The sequence below is a fragment of the Colius striatus genome, chromosome 1 (assembly GCF_028858725.1).
Source record: "Colius striatus isolate bColStr4 chromosome 1, bColStr4.1.hap1, whole genome shotgun sequence".
Classification (NCBI taxonomy): Eukaryota; Metazoa; Chordata; class Aves; order Coliiformes; family Coliidae; genus Colius; species Colius striatus.
This window is the reverse complement of record NC_084759.1, coordinates 46698278-46719168: the sequence shown is the minus strand read 5'-3', so window position 1 is coordinate 46719168 and position 20891 is coordinate 46698278.

Here is a 20891-nt window from a genome sequence, read left to right as displayed (position 1 = left end):
TGCCATAAGCATACTTGGAAGAAGCAATTAAGGAGTAGAACAAGAATCAGCTGATAAAGAAGTAGAAGCAGGAAAAAAGAAAGATCAAGTGATACAGATTTTTATATTTTATTTTAAGCTACATATGAACTTGGTTACAAGAGTGGAAGTTGCCTGATGTCAAGATGTATCTACAGTTTATGCTATTCAGTGTATTTTTGGTCATACAATGAAGGTGCAGATTTCTTGCATCTCAAGTTTTATGCTTAGGAGAGTGGAAAGAGCTACTGAAGGAGTTATTTACATGACTTTACATCATTTATGAAATAATAGCTAAATCATACTATATTGTGGTATCTATGACACATCTCACTAGCAGTGGAGCAATGACACTATCTTTCCATCTAAGCATTGAGAAATCGAAAAAAAGAGACCAAATTCACTATGGCTTGGAAGTTGATAGCTAGAGGATGGAAACAGATGCTCAGGAAGACCAAATGTTTTTCTGTTGCCATCATCTAAAGTGGATGACAGTGTAACTAGTAAGCACAGTAACCTCAACAGATGGCCCTGTTATACAAATTGAATTTATCTGTTTACTGTAGAAACTGTGAACAATGCAAGTATCAAAGTATAACAAAGAATGAAAAAAAAATCCTATATATAACCTGAGCCACAGTCTTCAATCTGTTTTTTGTGAGTTGTTTTGTTGGTGGTGTTTTTTTGTTTGTTTGTTTTGTGGGGTTTAGTTTTAGGTTTTTTGGGGGGAAAGGGTGTTAATTTTACTCAAAAATATTGTCATGTCTAATAGATCAACTACAAGAGGCTACTTACTCTCACGAATCAATATAATGCTTGAGAAGTGCAGCAAAGAGTTCACAATTATGAGATCATTTAAAACATTCTGCAGATCTACTTCAAGTACAATTTTGGTAATATAATCAAGTGACTTAAGGAATCAAGAAGTTGGTTACCAAAATCAATTAAACCACTGCTTAATTTGTTTCTCAGCAGTTATCCTTGACTTTAGATTTCAATTAGTATCTTGTTTACACTCCTCTACTGCAACTGTAGAAAGTACTGGCACAGGATATAGCTTATTTTATTTGCCTTTCTGATGCTTTAGCAAAGTATTGGGTTCTGGCATTATAGCAGATTTTAACTGGTGAAATAAAACTTTTCTTGTACAGTCATTACAGTTCTTTCTGGGTATTTCTTCAAGGCTGGCGATGCAATCAGTCTTCAGATTCCCTGAGGAACTCTATCTATTCTCCAATTTATCATAATTGTACAGAATAACACAATGACAAAAAATTGGAATAAATAAGTATCATTATGTTTCTGTGGTCTTGCCATAGTTTGAATTCTATATATATATATCTGTCCCCAAAACAAATTCTCTGTTCTTCATTAACAGAAAAACTGAGCAAAACACATCAGGATATTACTTAAAATACTGTAAATGTAAACTGTATCTAATTTTATTTGCTACAAAGGAAAATAGAGGAAGCAATATTAACATGAATTAGAACAAGACTGAAAAGTAGGAACTAAAAATGCACATAAAGCATATGTTAGAAAAGTTTACTTCTAAATCACAATATTGAAGACTTATAGGTCCTGTTTGTATTATGGAAACAGAATATGTTCAAAGTTTTGAATATCAGACCCATTCAGTTCAGGAGTCTGAATTCAAGTTGCTAATTTCTGGCATCATAGGGGAATTTGAGTGCTCGTTACACTGACATCGCTAGTTCCTAGCATTGTATCTTTACATTAGAAGCATAAGTTCAAACCTAAAAGTAGTCAAAAGCAAGATTAAGAAACAGAAAAGATAATGAACTGTAACAAACCAAGATTTTTTTAAAAAAATAACTGTGAATCTCAGTTTCACATTATTTTTAACATCTTCGACAAATTCACAGTATATCAATCCTATCTGTTCTCAAGCAGGAGATAAATGAAAATAAAAATTCCATCTTGGAAAGGTTTTTTTAGGAGTATTGGGAGATATCCTAGATATAATCAATCAGAAACCTCAGTCACTCCCAGAAGATGTCACAAAGTAAGCTTCTGCCATGGCTTAGGTCCGTCTAGGAAAAAGGAACCACAATCAGCCACAAGTATAAAGAGTCTTTGGAACGCCCTAAAGACAGCAAGGGCTCAATTATCAGTTTTGGTCCCAGGTAAAACAGATCAGACTACTCAACTTGGGGAAGAAAACAGAAATTAATGTAATCCACCAACATCCAAAATCATCAAACCACAAAATGTAGCAAACAGAAAACAACCCTGAGTAGTACAATGATGAAGAGCACAACCAGTCCTTTAAGGTCACTTTCTCCTCACTCCTCCATTCTTCCTCCACTCAGAGCCCTGATCATGGGGTCTTTACATTTTCCCACTCCGAACAGCAGAGAGGGAGCTGGAATGGGGGTTTCAGTCAGTCTTTTCCTAATGGCTCCTTCTGCTTGTCTTGCCTTAGGGCAGGTGGACTCCTCACCTGTCCTCCCTGCTCCACAAGCTGGGTAGTCCTGCACAGGCCACTCTGACATGTGTTCATCCCAAGGGCTGCAGCTTCTCTCCACCTCTCATGTGGGTCCCTGAGGCCTGCAGTCTCTCCAGCATGGCCTGTGCCATGGCCACTTTCTCACACAGCTTTTTGCCCATCTGAGTGCACTCACCCAGAGCTGCTGGTGGCTCTCAGTCCTGCCGTTGCCCTCTATGGGTTGCAGGAGTACAGCCCATGTTCTCGCCACGGGCTGTTGAGGGGTGTCTGGTCCAACACTTCTTCCTTCCTTTTCTGACTGTGGGGTCTGCATGGTCACCTGTATCTTGTACTACTCCTCCATCTCTTCTTCCAGTTTTGATTTCCCCTCTCAAATAGTGATGGCAGAGGCACCAGATTGGCCCAGTCAGGCCAGAGGTGGGTATACTCCAGAGCCAAGGTATGTTTCAAGAACTGTTTACTGGGAGCAGCACTGGAGCTCCCTCCTCCTGTTATCAAGAAAAAAGCAGCTCCACACAAACCCATGACAACTTCTTGGAAACTCTGCAGTGGATATTTGAGATTTCATATTGATACAACTGACATAACCAATATGGTAAGTTATATTCAGGTATGGAAGCACCTTAGAATCACTTTACCATATTTCAAGAGCAGCTGTTGATATCTGAGAGAGAGATAAGGGAAGACAAGAAAATTAACTTTCACTGTGACTGCATGTATTGTAGAAAGAGACTCTTTACTAGCCGATTTACTTTGGAATGAATCATTACTTTGTCACAACCTGGAAATACATTAACTAAAAAAGGCACGAGTCATAGCTAGCTCAAGTTTTACCATGTTGAGATGAACTGAATGGGATGGTTATCTGAAGTGGAAAAAATGAGCATTAACCAAGATAGTGTTTAAACTGTTCTCAAAACCAGGAAATCGTATCAAGTAATTCCTGTATTCGCTCAGTTTAGGAAGCACTATCTGCCCTATAAGTGTTTCATTTTGTTGATTTTGTGCTGGATTGTAGAATGAGAAACAGAACTATATACTCAACAGATTTTCATGGGGATGACACTTGACAAACTGGTATTGATAGAGATGCAAATAAAAGCTCTTCAATTCAAGCAGTTTAAATCTACTAAGAGCCAGAACAGTTTACACTTCCTGGTTGCACCCCTGCATACTCTGGCAAGATTCCTACACAGCACCCAAGACATCAGGCCCTTTTTCTACCTCTCATATATGTCTGCTTTCTCCCTGAGTTGTCTTAGCAGATCTTTGTTCATCAATGATGTATAATTAATTGGAAATCAGCGATCTGTGTAACCATGATCAATATCAACAATACAAGAGGTAAACCATGACTTTAGATGTATAAAATCAAGCACTTAAAATGCTAGCATTAAGGAATTCATGACACTATGAAACTAAAGTTGTGCTATACTGAAAGATATGACAGAGGTCTCAAGTATTTAATCAATAATGAAAGAGATATAATAAGGAATAAACATTAAGCAAACACACTCTCATTATAGCTTATATGTCTGACTTGCTGTAAAATTGCAGGTACTTTGCTAAAAAAACTCAGGTGTTCATATTCCATAACTAGCTAGTGGGAAAAGAGTAGTCTTGTGTGAAGCCTTCATAGGGGGATTTCTGGCTAATTAAATTCAGGTATTCAGATAAAATAGACAGGATAGCCCTTTGGACCTTTTTAAAGTCACTCAAACCACTCCCCATTGAATATGTGATCTAAAAGCTGCTAGTTAAAAAACTTTAAGCAAAAACGTGAAAGTCTAAGAGGTACTATAGATTATGCTCAATATTCTTAAGAATGCCATCAATTCCAGTCAAACAACTTAATGCACCAAGTTATTAGGTTAACCTTATAAGTTATTATCCTTATTGTGATTTCCTGGATTTTATTTTTCCTTGGAGTAGGGGAAGAATTGCTGACAAATAGAAGAATCCAATTAAATAGGAATTAATTGGTTATAATACTGTATTCAATTTCTATGTCTGATCAAAGTAGATTATCATAGAGTTATCTTTTAGACTTATAAATCTATAAACTATCATATATTCAGGGAAATTCAGAATAGATATAAGGTTAAGTGCATGAATAGTTGATTTGCATAACAGATGTTGCACTTTCTTTTAAGTTAATAGATTTAGAGATACATGTCAGTATGGAATGGACACTGACATCCATTAGAAAATCTCTTTTTCCAGTTTATATATATATTTATTTCTCAGTAAAGAAGTTCCTGAAATGCCTAACAGAACAACAAACAAATGCTCTTTCTTAGCATGCCAATTTCTTGTATATTTATTGTCAAGTACATATGCCCATACCAACAGGAGAATTATTCAAAACCAGGCCTTCAGAATCCAGTCTACATAATTTAAAATATAACTTAGGTACCAAAGAACAATATCTATTGCATACATGTGGTATTCAGTAATAAAATCTGCCCTATAATAGCTTTTTTCTACCTAAAAAGCTGCTCTATTCTATATAAGAATTTCATATTTCCACATTTGGATGAACACTGAATAAATTAAATTCAGTTAAGATATAAAGTAGGTTTACGTATTTTAAGCAGAATTTAGATACATAATTAACAAAATAATCCAAATATTTCTTATAAAACACAGCTCATTAGAAAAAAATAAAAGTTCTTTTCACATAAGGCTCATACTGTGAAACATATAAGCGTGTCTCTTTTGTTCAGCTACATTTGGGATTAAAAAAATAGGGGAAGACTGGACAGGTCTCATATGACCTCTAAGCAGCAGCAAGTTTCTGTTGCCTTAATGTGATGTTACTTCAGAGTACTTTTTTTATCTATTTAGCTTGGCCTTTAACCTGTCTCCAGAAAGACATAATTATCATGTCATAATTATAAAATCATAGAATGGTTTAAGTTTGAAGTGACTATCCAGACAATTCCCTATCCATCAAGTTGTCCATCCATCAGATCTGTCATTCCAATAACACCAGGTGTGCAACTCAGCATTCTCTGGCTGTCTCAAAAAGCACCAGATAACTACCTGTATAGAACTGCATTGAGACATATTGGCTCTGTGAGGACAAATTCAGTGTGCTCCCATACTCTGAACCATGCACAGTGGCAATAGATGCTTATCTTTTAGACAATGAGCTGCTTCCTTGGTTTTTCCACAGAGAGAGAAAAAGTAAACAACATTTCTGGAAGCCATTCAGTTTACTAAAAAATAAAATTAAATAACATTAATTGCACTCTAGAGAGGTCTATTTTTCTCCTTAAAACTTCGTCTCTGAATAAAGCTATGAAGTCTGATTTATATACAGTTGCTTATGTTGGTGAAATCTAAAATCACATAAGACAATTGCTACTGTACATAATTACGCACTGTGGTCCATATCTGTAGATGTTTCCAGAACGTACCTATCACAAACAGAATTAATTTTCATTTAAAAGATTATCTTAGGCATTGTTAAGCTTATTTGAAAAAATGCATAGTTTGGTGGTTTATCCCTGTCTGGGTGCCAGATGCCCACTAAGTCATTCTGTCACTCGCACTCTTAAACTGTACAGGGGAGAGAGAAATATAATGAGAGGTTAGTGAGTCGAGATAAGGACAGGGAGATCACCCAGTAATTAGTGTCACAGGAAAAACAGATTCAACTTGGGGAGAAAAGGTTTGATTTATTAATGAACAATCAGAACAGAGCACAGAAAATGAGAAATAAAACCTAATCTTAAAACACATCTCCCCACCTCTCCTTCCTCCAGAAACTATCCCTCCTCCCCCCACAGCAGCGGAGAGGATGAGGGATGTGGGTTACAGTCAGTTTACTACAGATGGACTCCTCACATTTCCCACTGCTACAGTGTGGGGTCCCTTATATGAGAGAGACTCCCTCACAAACTGTTCCAGCATGGTCCTTCCCATGGGGGCAGCTCTTCACATACTGTCCCAACATGGCTCATCCATGGGGAGAGCAGTCCTTCAGGAACAGAATACTCTAATTTGGGTCACTCATGGGATCGCAGGTGCTGAAAGCAAATCTGCTCTGGTGTGGGCTTCTCTGTCCCCACAAGTTCCCATGTTCTGACAGGAACTTGTTCCAGAGTGAGCTTCCAGTGAAGTCACAGCCTCCTTTGGGCATCCACCCACTGCAGTGTGGGGTCCTCCACAGGCTGTGAGTGGATCTTTGGTCCCTGGTGGCCTCTATGGACTGCAGGGGCACAGCTGCCTTGCCATAGTCCTCACCACAGGTCACAGGGGACTCTTTCTTTCAGAGTTTAAGCATCCTTCTCCCCCTCCTTCTCCACTGGCCTTGGTGTTTGCGGAGATATTTTCACATTTTCACTCCTTATTGTTGCTGCAGTTTAGCAACTGCACAGCAACTTCTTCGCCTTCTCCAATACATTGTTCACAGAGACGTTACCTCAGTCACTAGTTGGCCAGGTTTTGGTCAGCGATGGATTCAATTTAGAATTGATTTTCATTGTCCATATCAGCTACAGGGGATGCTTCTGGCAGCTCTTTGCCTAAAGAAATAACCTTTGTAGCCACCCCTGCTACCAAAATCTGGCCCAGGCAGAACTACCAGACATAAAGATTTCTTTACTTAAAAGTACTTAAATGGATTTAGTGATAAAAATGTGAAACCAGGACTTTTTTCCAAACCAAAAAGGCATGGGTCGAGAGATAAGATTTAGCCACTACTCTAAAGAATATGGTCAGGAGAAGTAAGATGAAAATCTCATTTTCTTATTGAATGTGGCCTTACTGGAAACGAAGGAGAAAAACATATAGGAAGGGTCTTCACTGTGTTATCTCTTTCTTAGGTTTAGATTTTAAAAATTTCCAACCAAGAAGTGTCTAGATTTAAGATTTCTCATAACCTAGACCAAGTGATGAATCTTTTGCAGTATGCAAAGATTATTTTCTACTGCATTTTTAGAAAGAAAAGAATGGGCTAGTCATCTGTTGCTATAGATAGAATTTAGTCATATAAATGTAGGAAGCCTGTAGATTCCTAACCACTCAAAGATGCTTTGTTCAAGCTTCAGTAGGTTACTAAAGTCTTCACAATAGTTAGATTTGAGATTTATGTCCCATTTAGTTTAATATTTCCTATTTTTCCATTTGCCTGTTTACTTAGGACACTTAGACATGTAATTCATTACTGTGATTTATACCCTTATAAAAAATAGTGTCAGTTATTCAATTCATTATGTACCAGTTGAAAACATGTTTAATGTGCCCTACTTTCCTTTGGCTTCATACTTCAGTGTTGCCCAACCTGGGTGTCTTGGTATATGGAATAATATCTACAATACTGAGTTAAATATCCTGACATTTAAATATCTACCTATTGTACTATTCTGAAAGCTGCTTAACATTTCTAACTCTATATTGAGGGTATGTTATTTTCATTCCATGTTTGTGCAAATTTTTCTTGTGAAAAATACCTGCTTGAGAAACTCATCTCTGTAGATTTAACTACTTGTGATCTTTACACTTAGTAGTTGACTTCTGTTTATAACACAATGGAACTAAGAAGACTGTTAGCTAGCATTGCAATGACTTGAAACTTCATGGCTGAGGTTAAATAGATGTTAAAACGTGTCATTATAAGTTGTAGATGCAACATTATAGTGTTATGCTAAAACTGTATGTTTAGAAAATCATCAGGAGAAAGTACATTCTACATTCTGTTAGTATGAAATTTATTGGCTTTTGCCAATCTGGAATAATGTAGTATTAGAATATTTCTCTGCAGTATGGCAGAGCCAGTCTTTGGTCTACAATCAGCCAATTGTGTATCTATTCCAATAACCTATTTCAACCCATTACAACGTATTTCCAAGTTAATGATATCATCTCAAGTCCACTGAAGTGGAAATTATTTCATATGTTAAGGCATTTAGATGGAGATTTTTAAATTCATATGCCAGCATCTGACTACATATTTGATTGAATTTCCTAGACGTAGATATCTAGTGCACTCTGAAATGTCTTATGATATCTAAGAAATTAGCAGAAGGTTTGCTAACATGACAGTGCTCCAGTGGTAAGCTTGTGCATTTCTGGAATGCAGGTAAAAGTTTGTCAGATATTCTGACGATCTCAAATGAAACTGTAAAACTATGTTGCGTAAGAACCACACATAAATTTCTACCTTAGAATAAGCTGAATAAAGTTCTCTGGTCCATCACCTGTACTCAGTGGTTATCTGTTTATCTGAGCGCTAGTAAATTTTCTCTATCATACAAGCTTAAACATCTCCTTGTCTGAGTACTTTGTATAATAGTCACCATTAGATCACAGAATCACAGAATCTTAAGGATTGAAAAGGACTTTGAAAGATCATCTAGTCCACCCCCCCTGCTAGAGTAGGACCACCTAGAGTAGGTAATACAAGAACTCATCCAACTGGGTTTTGAATGTCCCCAGAGAAGGAGACTCCACAACCCATCTGGGCAGCCTGCTCCAGTGCTGCATCACCCTTACAGTGAACAAATTCTCCCTTGTATTTCTGTGGAACCTCTTATGTTCCAACTTATAATCATTAGACATCATTGAGAAGAGCCTGGTTCCATCTTCCTGACATTCACTCTTGATGTATGTGTAAACAGTAATGAAATCATCCCTCAGTGACCTCCAAGCCAAAGAGCCTCTGCTCCCTTATCCTTTCATCATAAGGGAGATACTCCACTCCATCATCTTTGATGCCCTGCACTGAACTTTCTCCAGCAGTTCCCTGTCCTTCTTGAACTGAGGGGCCCAGAACTGGACACAATATTCCAGATGTAGTCTCACAAGGGCAGAGTAGAGGCGGAAGAGAACCTCTCTCTACCTACTGCCCACACTCCTTTTAATACACCCCAGGATGCCATTGGTCTTCTTGGCCGTGAGAGCATGTTTCTGGGTCATGGTCATCCTGCTGTCCATCAGGACTCCCAGGTCCCTTTCCCCTACACTACTCTCTAAGAGTTCATTCCCCAGCCTGTACTGATACATGGGGTTATTCTTCCCCAGATGCAAAACCATTTCTCTTGGTAGATGTGCCTTCTACCAAGATGGTGCATTTTGAAACTTTCCGTTTTCATCCCTGTGCTGAAAAGGTGTTTGAACTACAGCTCTGTAGTGAACAATATCATCACAATGATATTGTTGATTCTATTCTGAATAGTCATATTTTTCTTCAGTTCCTTATTTGAGAGTAATAAAAAAGATAAAAATTTGAAGTAATTTTTCACATTTCTGTTAACAAATAATTCTAGTAGCCATAAAATTTCTGTTCTAATTTTTCCTTGTGCAAGTTATAAATGGTGTTTATTTTGCTTATTTCTGCTTTGTTTGGTGCAGTAGAATTAGATTATATCCTTTCAATTTCAAATAGTAACAGTCATAGCTATGTAATCTTCCAGATTATTCAGATCCTACATTTTCAAAAATATAATGCATTGATTACCTAAAAACTTTTTGTTAGAAACTATGCAAGACTGATTTGCATATTCTATCATTTTGTAAAATAATAGCAAAACCAAGGTTCTGAATTTAAAACATTTTCAATAAACTCTCTGATTTTCCCGTTATTTTATCAACAATAGTTATGGGTATGAAAACTGATGTTTTACAAATACAGATACTGCAATCTAGCATTCAATATACAAAATTTTTTTCCTTATCTTTTCATTCTTTGTTTTTTTAAACTATAATGCAAAATTAACTTGCTTCTGGTGCAAAGAATATATTTCTATAATGCATTTTAAAGTGTTCTCAAAAAGTTCATCCATTTTAAAGGGCAGCATATTTATAACCTGAACCAGAGGTCTTCTATTTTTCTGTCTGAATATTATCTCATCAAGAAACTGTACATTCCCATTCAGGCACATTTTATTTATTGTTTTCTCTTTCCTCAGCATCAGTGAAGAATAAAATATAGGCTACTGCTAGTCAGAGACATAAATTAAAGTCAAGAAAGGCCAAAGATAACTTCCATAAGACTAACTTAATTTATTCCATACAGACATTTTAAAACACATTCCATATGCTTTATCCTATGTTTGCTCTTTTCCTGTATTTGCTTTCCATATGGCACTTCCTCCTCCCGAAACCTGTTCCGCTCTTTCAGAGGCATATGAGCTTTTTGAAGAAGTTATGAAAATATGAGTCTGCAATTAAGATATCTGTAACTCCCAATTTGTGGGGACTGAAACTGATGAAAAAATTGGATATTTCATGACCTGAATAATAATAAAAGAGATACTTGAAATTTATTCCCATTCAGATAGTACATCAGATTACAATCTTCCTCATTCAACATGTTCAAGTGTATGGACAAGATCAAAATGCAGTTGAAAAAGAAAGTTCATTTGTGGTAGTAAATGAACCACAGGAACAGATGTCGAAAACAAAACCGTCCAGAAATTATGTATCCATCACTAAATCTAATTGAATTATAGCTCTGTTTTATCAGGATGTAAGATGTCTGTCATACTCTTTAAATATCAAGTCCTTTACTTACTGCTTTAGCTTCTAAAATTCCTGTTAGATTTAGTACTGCAACTTCTTTGTGCTGCATTTTCTGATCTAGTATCAGCCTGTTAATCTTTCTCAAAGACCACAAAATCTCAGCATGACATCCTTACACATATATCATACTGATCAACTCAGACATTTCATATCATCATACATACAACTACAATGTTCTTGTCTTACTTTGTGAGCATATTATCTTCTGCTTCTGTTTTCTTTTATTTGTACCAAAATTTACATTTAGTTTGTCATTTTTATTCATTTTATGTTTGGAATGTTCATATACCATATTGTTTCATCAGAGCTCTACTATGTCTTGTAGAATCAACATTTGTCTTTTATGAGAAAAAAAACCCCATTTTTATTGAATGTTATTTTGTAATAATTTTTTTTAAAGTTCCTCTCAATTAGAACTTGAAGTGTTTAGTCTTCATGGAATCACAGAAGAGTTTGGGTTGGAAGGCACCTTAAAAGTCATCTTGTCCAATCCCCCTGAAATGAGAGGGAATATCTTCAACTATATCAGGGTCCCCAGAGCCCTATCCAGCCTTAGTTTGAATGTTTCCATCTACCATCTCCCTTGGCAATTCATTCAATAACCTTCACGGTAAAAAAATTCTTCCTTATATCTATTTCTGAATCTGCTCTGTTTCAGTTTAAAACCATTACCATTCATCCTGTTGCAAAAGGCCCTACTAAAAAGTTTGCTCCTATCTGTCTTATAAACCCACTTAAATTACTGAAAAAAGATTTGGGATTTTTTAAAGTTTATAAAAAATTATTGAGATGAACAACATTCTTACACATTAACTCACCTGTGTCAAAGACTTCTTTCATAAGTCATATGCTGGAATGTATATATTTCTAAGGTTTTAGTAGAATAATTTTCACTAAAGTACTTTTGTCAAAAATAAGTCTCTCTTTTTTTTTTTTTTTTTTTTTGAGTTCATGAATATTTGTAGGTAAATAAGTACCTGGAATGATGTTATGAAATGATGAGAATCTTTCATAAGGTGTTGATCCTCTTTCAGAATTAAAAAAAATTGTTTTCTGTGCTTTCAATGCGATTTTAAAGCTATGGGTATTTACAGTAAATTTTTTCACTCAATATTAGTGCTTCATCTTAATATGAAGAACTATGGAACGACACTGCCTCAATAAGAACTGTTGTACTGAATCGTCCTTGCAAGAAACTGTTCCTTTGTTTTCCTTCTATATCTCAGGCACATTTTTCCAGATAGTATGAGATCAACAGTGGACGGTATTTGAGCCAGAGAAAGAATGTTCCTTTTAAAACTGAATATCTTATTATAGCATTGGTCTCCCAGTAAGCATTTTATTCCTTGCTTTCCCTCTTGGTCTGGCAGTGCTCTCAGGTGTCATATCTATTGTTTCTACTCAAGTACTAATTCTGTCTCTCAAGACTCTTTTACTGATTTCCTGTCCTTTTATATTTTTCAAGTATCTCTTTCTTTTAACTGATAATTCATTATTTCTCAGAAGCCAGTCACAGTTAAATCACTTCAGTTCTAATTAAATTGAAGCACAATGTTTCGACAGTGTACTCTAAAAGACCTTAAAAAAAAATCTAATCTGAAGTAATTTAAGATGCCAATTTTTCTATTGTATATTATAACATAATTATATATAATATTATATATTACTGGTTCATCATCTTAATCTGAATTTATTAAATATGCTTTTCTTTGAATATTATCTTTTGAAAATAGTCCACTCCAGAAGCAGCCAAAATTGTCACCTGGTAGTTATCCAGTTATTTCCACACTGGAAACAACTCTGACAGTAGAAAGTTCCTCATAATTGACCGTTACTGTGTGGCTGAATCAACTTCGAGTTCTCAGAGACCTGACATACTGAACCGAGAGACTAGAAAAAAGCTAGCTGAAAACTACTTATAGTATAAATTTACTATCTTGGGACTGGAGAATTAATCAGAGATATTTTTGAGGCTCAAAATAAATGGCATTCATTCTACCCACAAAGTGTGTTTAAATATGTATTGTATTTAGTAGAAATAAAAAGTCACTTTGAGATAAAAATTCATCCCACGTATTTCAGTATGGAATGAATTGCCTTGAAGGAAGAACTCATGACTGTCTTTCACATTTAGCACAGGTAACCTAGACAAATGGCTTAGATTATATCATTACTTCTTAATAAGTAAAGTTTAGGTAAGATGAATTCTACATGAACTCTATAATATGAGTACAGCTCTGAAGAACTCTGAAGCATCACATGAAAATACTTTTTGCCATGAGTGTAAATTATTTTAAATGAAGAGCAGGAGGCACAAAGACGCCCTTCATTTACTATAAAATCTAAAGGTTCCCTTTCTCTACTTTGAAGAAATGATACTTTTTCTACAAATTTCAATAGCATCCATTAAAATACTAATGACTTTTAAAAAAATAATTATTTAATGATTGGGAAAATGGGAAGACTTTTAAAATACTACCATTGATTCCTAGACAGATGACATCAGAAATATTTCAGTGAGCACTGTTCTCAGAATCTCCTGCCGTGGAGTAAACATGTGGAAAAAAAAGTTTGTTTACATCCAAAATCATAAGACTAAAAGAAACAAAAAACTATTCTCAAAGAATTATAACAGAACTTGTTCAGATTGATCAAACAAACACACACACACTCACAAAAAGGAAAACTTTTCAATTCTCTGGATTGTTATCCTTCTGCAAACTGAAAGTTCTTTGTAGATACAGCCAGAAATGCTAAAACTTTCTAGAGACAATAATCTAAAAATTATCTCCAAAAGTATAGCTAGCTTTTAGAGATAATGCATTATTCTTGTAGTAATATGAAGGAATTATTAGAGATATTATTAGATTTGTTTATTTGAAAAATGTTAGAGTTATTATTATAAATATTGAGATATCATTTAAAGATATTATCTCTAAATGCAGCAGCTGTGACAAGGGAAATGGAATTAAAGAAACTCCAAACAAAACCAGTTTAAAATATCCAGAGGTTTAATATTATGAGATTGGCCAAAGTAATCACTTTCTTCTAGCAAGAAATAAGCTAAATTAATGAAACAGATGCACGTACTATAGCTATTCCTTATACTATCAGATAGGCTTTGTGAAATGTATCTTTAAGGTAAAATCAGAGATCTTCCTATTCTAGCTGAGTTTATTCCTCTGACCATAATTCTGCTTCAAGCCTTTAACAAGACATATGATTTATGTTGAGAAGAATCATTATCTCAGTGACTTTTTCAGGTACAAAACATTCTGTGTAAGATCAATCACATTGCTCATATCCAATAATTGCAGTATAGTTTTCCTTTTATAAAACAAATAACACTACTCAAATTCTGTTTCTCTTTAATTATTCAAACCTTAAGAATAAATCATAATAGAGTGCAATCAATATTTTAATTTTAAATAGGATTATGCTTCAAATTGCATTCAGTACTTGAAACACAGGAGAATATTCTGAAATTAGTTTAAATATAAATGGTTCACATTGACTTTCATGCATAAGGGACACTTCCAAAACAATTTAATAGGTAAAGCAAAAGCTGTGTGAGCAACCAAAGCAAAGCAAGGAATTAATTCATCACTTCCCATCAGCAGGCAGGTGTTCAGCCACCCCCAGGAATGCAGGGCTTTGTCATAGGTAATGGTTACTCGGGAAAACAAAACACCATCACTCTACATGTTTCCCCTTTCCTTCTTCTTCCTCCAGTATTATATACTGAGCATGAGATCATACAGTCTGGAACATTTCATTTGTCACTTGAGAACAGTTATCCCAATAGTACCCTGTCCTAACTTTTTGTGCATACCCTGCCTACTTGTTGGTGAGGTGTTGTGAGAAGTAGAAAAGGCCATGACTCTCTGTAAGCACTGGTCAGCAATAAATAATTTTTTTAAAAAAGCATAACACTATTTTTGGCATAAATTCAAAACACAGCCTCATACCAGCTTCTATGAAGAAGACTACTCTATCCCATACAAACAAGCACAGTTCTACTGAGATGGTACTTAGTTTCTCTGATTAAACTAAATGTAAGCTTCATAAGACATAGATCTTTTTCTTGAGAAATTTATAAACTTCAGGTGAATCTGAAAGCAAAGCAGAAAAAACAAAAACTGTCCCAGTGTGTATGCCTGATAGGAAAACAAAATGGTCTATAGTCATTCCGCAGATTTGTCTTACAGCAGTTTTTTACAATCTTCTTTTTATGTTCAGGTCACAAGTATATTTTAAATACACTGCATCAAGTATTTCTGAAGATACTTTTCAAATGATCTTCTACTGCTTTCCCTGAAGTGCCATCATCGTGTGTGTGCAACTGAGCTGGGCCCTGCAGCAGGTCAGTTGGAGCCAGCTGGAATCAGCTGTGTCTGGCACAGGGCAACCCCAACCTCTCCTCACAGAGGCTGTCCCTGCAGCCACTGCTGACAGTCAGGACATCTGCACTCAATAAACACTATGGTAGCTGTGGAGTTTAAAGGAAGTAAGCATGTGTATTGTTAACTTAGATACTTTTACAACACTTATTGTCCCAGTTACTCTAGAGGTAATTTTTTCCATCTAGGGGGTAGAATTGTGTCTATATTAATGTGAAAGTTAAATATAGGTTAGTCCATTAGCATTATTACATGGGTGAACTGCATGTTGATACTCTAACAAGCAAATCTCTGAATAGTCCAACATCATCTCTCACGAAGTTGAGCAAATTTGCTGTGTTTTCTACTCACTGCCCTGAGGATTTTGAATTGCACCATTTCATGACCTCTGCAGCCAAGGCTGCCTTCAAGTTTCACTTTCCCTTCCAGTCCATACTTGTTGATGAGAACAAGGTTCAGCATAGCACTTCTCCTCATTGGCTAATCTATCACCTAAATAAGGAAGTTATACTCAACACATTCCAGGAACCTCCTGGATTGCTTATGTCCCACTGTGTTGTTTCTGGAACAGATATCAGAGAGATGTAAGGCCCCATGGGTACCAGGGCTTGTGAAACTGAGGCAGTTTGTGTTTGTCTATAAAGAACCTCATCTACTTGGTCTTCTTAGTCCGATGGCCTGTAGTAGACTCCAGTTGTAAAGTCCCCTGTTCCTGTCTTCCCTCTAATCCTGACCCATAAGCTCTCAGTCAGTTACTCATCAATCTCCAGGTGGAGCTCCATGCACTCCAGCTGGTTATTGACATTGAGACATGCCCTCCTTGTCTTCCCTTCCTGTCTTTTCTAAAGAGCCTGTAATCTTCCATTCCAACACTCCAGTCATAGCAACCATCCCACCACATCTCTGTAATGCTGGTAAGATCATAACTCATCAGATGTGTGAACATCTCTAACGTCACTTGTTTGTTCCCTATGTTATGTGTGTTTGCCTATGGATATTTAAGTTGGGCACCTGAGAAAGATAACTTACTGGTTGGAGTGGCTGGATTTCCTTTGTGCTCCTCTTCAGATACTCTCTTGCTGTTCTGTGATCCCTCTCCATGCTCTGGGCATAAAATTGTTAGGAGTGGAGCAGATTGATGTTCTCTGTCCCCATTCCTGGTGGAACTAGGACACTGACATGTCTCCTTACAAGACACATTTTTGAGGCATTTTAGAAAAGTAAGAGCAATAAAGGAAGAGTTCTAGCTTCACAAGATGAAAAGCTGACATTCTACAGCTTTGAACTGCAAGAATTTAAATAAGTTGAAATGAGGGAATTTTACCCAGTAGCAGAACATTCTGATTAAGACTACTATTTTAATTAGTAACAGTCAAATAATCTTAATAGTAATAAAAATATCTTTTATGAAGGAAATAGCATACATGAAGTCTAGAATTATTGGACTTTTATTCTGTTAGCCATAACGTTAGCAGATTTCAGCTTCAAATCCATTAGCTCATTCTTCAGGAAATTCAATTTACTCAGCTACATGTTAGGTAAAAATGAGCTATGGAAGAAAGACAAAAACAGAGAATAAAGACAGGAAAAGATGTTTCCTTTTATATTGAATTCATTTTGTCAGAATCTTCTTTATCAGTAGCTGAAGAACAATGTGTAAGCATGAACACTACCTCTCTTGCCTTCTTCATTAATTCTGTATTTAGACATTTTATTGCAGTGGATTGCTGTAGGATTTTTGTCAATTAAATTAAATAGAATTTATTTACTCTGACTTATGTGATCTTACCAAAAGTGTCTCAAATGCAAGAAAACTAGGCAATTTTAGATAACAGTCTTTATGTCATACCCTACCTAAGGAGAAAAAATCAGCTTGATGCCAACTCTTATTCCCAAAGTAGTAAAAACTTTCCCTGAAGATGTATTCTGAGAAGTGTGATGAGTTGCATTAATTATTTGAATTAAATGTTTAAAAGTTCAAGTTAGATAATTACAGGCAATTTCAAGGCCTTTTCTGTGTTTTAAAGTCTAGAGTACAGTTTATATTATAATGTCAGAGGAATACAATGTTTTAGAAGACTGTAATTTAAGCAACTTTGTAGCTTTTCAAAGAATCCAGTACTTTTGTTTCATTTCCAAGATTGGACCAAGATTGTTTTGGAGTATTATTTTTCCAGAAAACATCTATTTACTACCATAAGTAGATTAGTATTGTTCTTAATTTAAAAATATTGCAGTTTTCTATGAAACAAAAGAAAATTTTCATTTTTGGGATAAAAAGTCCTTTTCTTCTTCACTGCAGAGGTCTTTGGAAATTTAAGTTCATCATGACTCCATTTGGCACTTCAGTTAGAAGCACTGGGCTCAGGTGAAAAGATTGTTACATTCAGTTCACTCTATGTAGGAATGAAGACAAAACCAAATATCTGTAAAATTAAGCAGTTTCTGAGTAATTTTCTTCTTGATAGAGAGCAAGTAGATCTTTCTGTTTACCTACAGACTCACTCATTTTACATTTTTTTACATGATCTTTTTTCTCAACTCAACAATGTCTTCCTCTGTTTCTCCAAAATTGTTTTATAAGCTGAATTCATGAAGTGCTCATGATCCTTATTACAAGGAATCAAAACTCTTATAATTTGAATTGTCAGCTCTGCTAGAGATTACAAAACCATGAGCAAATCTACAACTACAGTTCAGATGAGAGGAGTTAGATTATGGAAAAAAAATCTCACGCATTATTAAAAAACAACTTCTTTGTAAAAGCTGATGTCTCTAGTTAACTTTTCTACCTTTGGATTTGGTTTTAGTATCACTCTTCTTCCTCTTATCTGACTGAAAGACACTTCCCGTACATCAGTTGGCCAACCTCTTTCTGTACACACATCTGAATTGGATTTGGGAACTGAATTTGCCAACTAAAAAGAGAACAAAAGAAAATAATACAAAACAAACCACAAAATCCAGATTATGAAAGCATTGGATTTTTATAGCTTTGACAGCTTCCTGATTTGTTCAGTATATATCTGTACAAAAAAACTGCTGAAAGAGTAGAAGAAACATTGGAAGGGCAAAAACAAGCAGCCAGCAGAAAATGAAAAGCTTTAGTCCCTGAAAAAATCAGCATTGCCATAAAAGACCTTCATGTTCAGCTGGACCATTAATACAGGCATTGCTGTATTTCCTTTTACCTGCATTTGCTCCTAACATCTTGCTATTCCGCTATTACTGTCATGAACCCAGAGGATAATGACTTTACTTTCTTTACTAACATTCTTTTTGTTGTAAAGTAAATGCACTTTCTGTTTAAGTGATTAAATTCATAACATAATTTGAAATGCTTACTTCTAAAGTGTAATCAGCTTGATTTGCTGCTTCCTTTTCAGATCTGGAAAGGAACTTTTGTGTTGGCAGATGGTCTATTTTTCCCACCTATATCTATCTAATAAAATAAGAATGTATTCCTATTTGTGAAAGAAAAATGTGTCTTTCCACAATTTCTATGCTCAGAGGCAGCTGAGGAGTTTCTAAAGTAAACTGTATTTCTTGTTTAATAATTTGGCCAATTCAACAGGAAGAAAAAGCTAAATAACATTCAGTTCTTGCTGACAGTAAATATCTAGGAAACAAAAAATTTGCAAACTATCATATCCTGCATAGATAAAATTGAAATAAAGTCAATCATAAAGTTGTGACTGATTTTAGTAATGTGATTTAAACATCCAAATATATATTTTCTGTGTGTACTTATATATACACACTCTAAAGCATGTGTATGTAAAAGAATTAGTTTATCTGTACAGTATTGCTGAGAATAATTTTTCACCTTTTGAAGTAACAAGCAACCATTCTCTTGTACATTGAGTCTACCCTGCAAGGCCTCTAATGTTAAAAACTTTATTTTTTTAAATGATGTATAGAAAATTAGACAAGAATAGACAATATTTTTAGAGATAATAATTTATTTGGTCCTTTGGTACCACTTGATTGAAGTTTTTTTGTCAACCTGATGTCGGGTCTTCAGCCTTCCAAAACAGTGATATTTGCGCTATGGCTTGCGTGTGTCTGTGTGTGTACAAGCACCTGGATAACAAAATAGAGGTCTTACTGTTCCCTATAGAGTAAATCTGCTTAAAAATTTATAACTATGTTTTATTTAAAATAATTTTTACAACTAATTCTTGCAACAAAGAGGTCTAAGATTTACCCTAAAATTATAAATATATCTTCTATTTTCCTCTGCATTTTCATTAATTAACAATGATAAATGTTGAGACATTTGGGAAAGTTCTGAATATATCTCTATGGATACAACTGGGATATCAGAGTTATGCTCTGGGTCACTATGCTGAACATCTATGATAAGCCTACTCCAAATACAGTAGATGGATGTTTATTAGCATTAATCTAAAATCCTTGTCTTTAGCCCTCTTTAATTCTGTACTTTCTGGATTAGTAACTCATGCTTTCCTGAGTAGAAGGGTGGGGGGAAAAGTATATCTGAAATATTTTGTAGAAAAGTTCTTGTCTTTCTAGCAAAGTGATTAAAATTCTTAACTTGAAAGTGAAACTGCCTTGAGCGCCTGCTTTATTATACAGTAACTGGCAGATAAATGCACAGTACAGTTCTCAAATACATCCAACTTGTAAGTCTATTCAATAGAACAGATAGTAACAAGAAAAAATTAATACATAAATTTTAGTATATTACAATATGTTTATGTGCAGAAAACCTCCATCCAGATTCTGTGTTTTCTACCTACCACTGCATCCTCCCAAGCAGAGAGATCTAAACTCAGTAGAGAATTTATCAGAGTAATACAAGGCAGCCAAGAAGGCGAATGGCATCCTGGGATGTATTAGAAGTGCTGTGGGCAGTAGGGTGAGAGACGTTCCCCTCCCCCTCTACTCTGCCCTCGTGAGACAGCATCTGGAATATTGTGTCCAGTTCTGGGTCCCTCAGTTCAAGAAGGATATAGAGCTGCTGGAAAGAGTAGCAAAAAGCCACCAAGATGATGGAGTGGAGCATCTCCCTTATGATGAAAGGCTGCGGGAACTGGGTCTCTTTATCTTGGAGAAAAGGAGACTGAGGGATGATCTCATTAATGTTTATAAATATGTAAAAGGATGGGTGTCAGGAGGAGCCAGGCCATTCTCAATGATGTCCAATTATAGGACAAGGGGCAAAGCAGAAGGCTCTTCCAACCCTTTAAATTCTGTGATTCTGTGATAATATTTCATAATGGAAAACTTCAAGCAACAAGAACTCACAGCAAAAGCATACTTTTGTTAGATTTTCTATTCAAACATCATCTCCAAAATCTAACTGAACACTAAGATGTAATCTCATTAAATTTAATTTACCTGATATTAACTAATTATTTCTAGATATTGTTGCCTTATTTTGGGGGGTTTTATCTAAAGAACACCATACATTTTTTCATGTCAGCATAGAACATTTCCTTGATAACCTA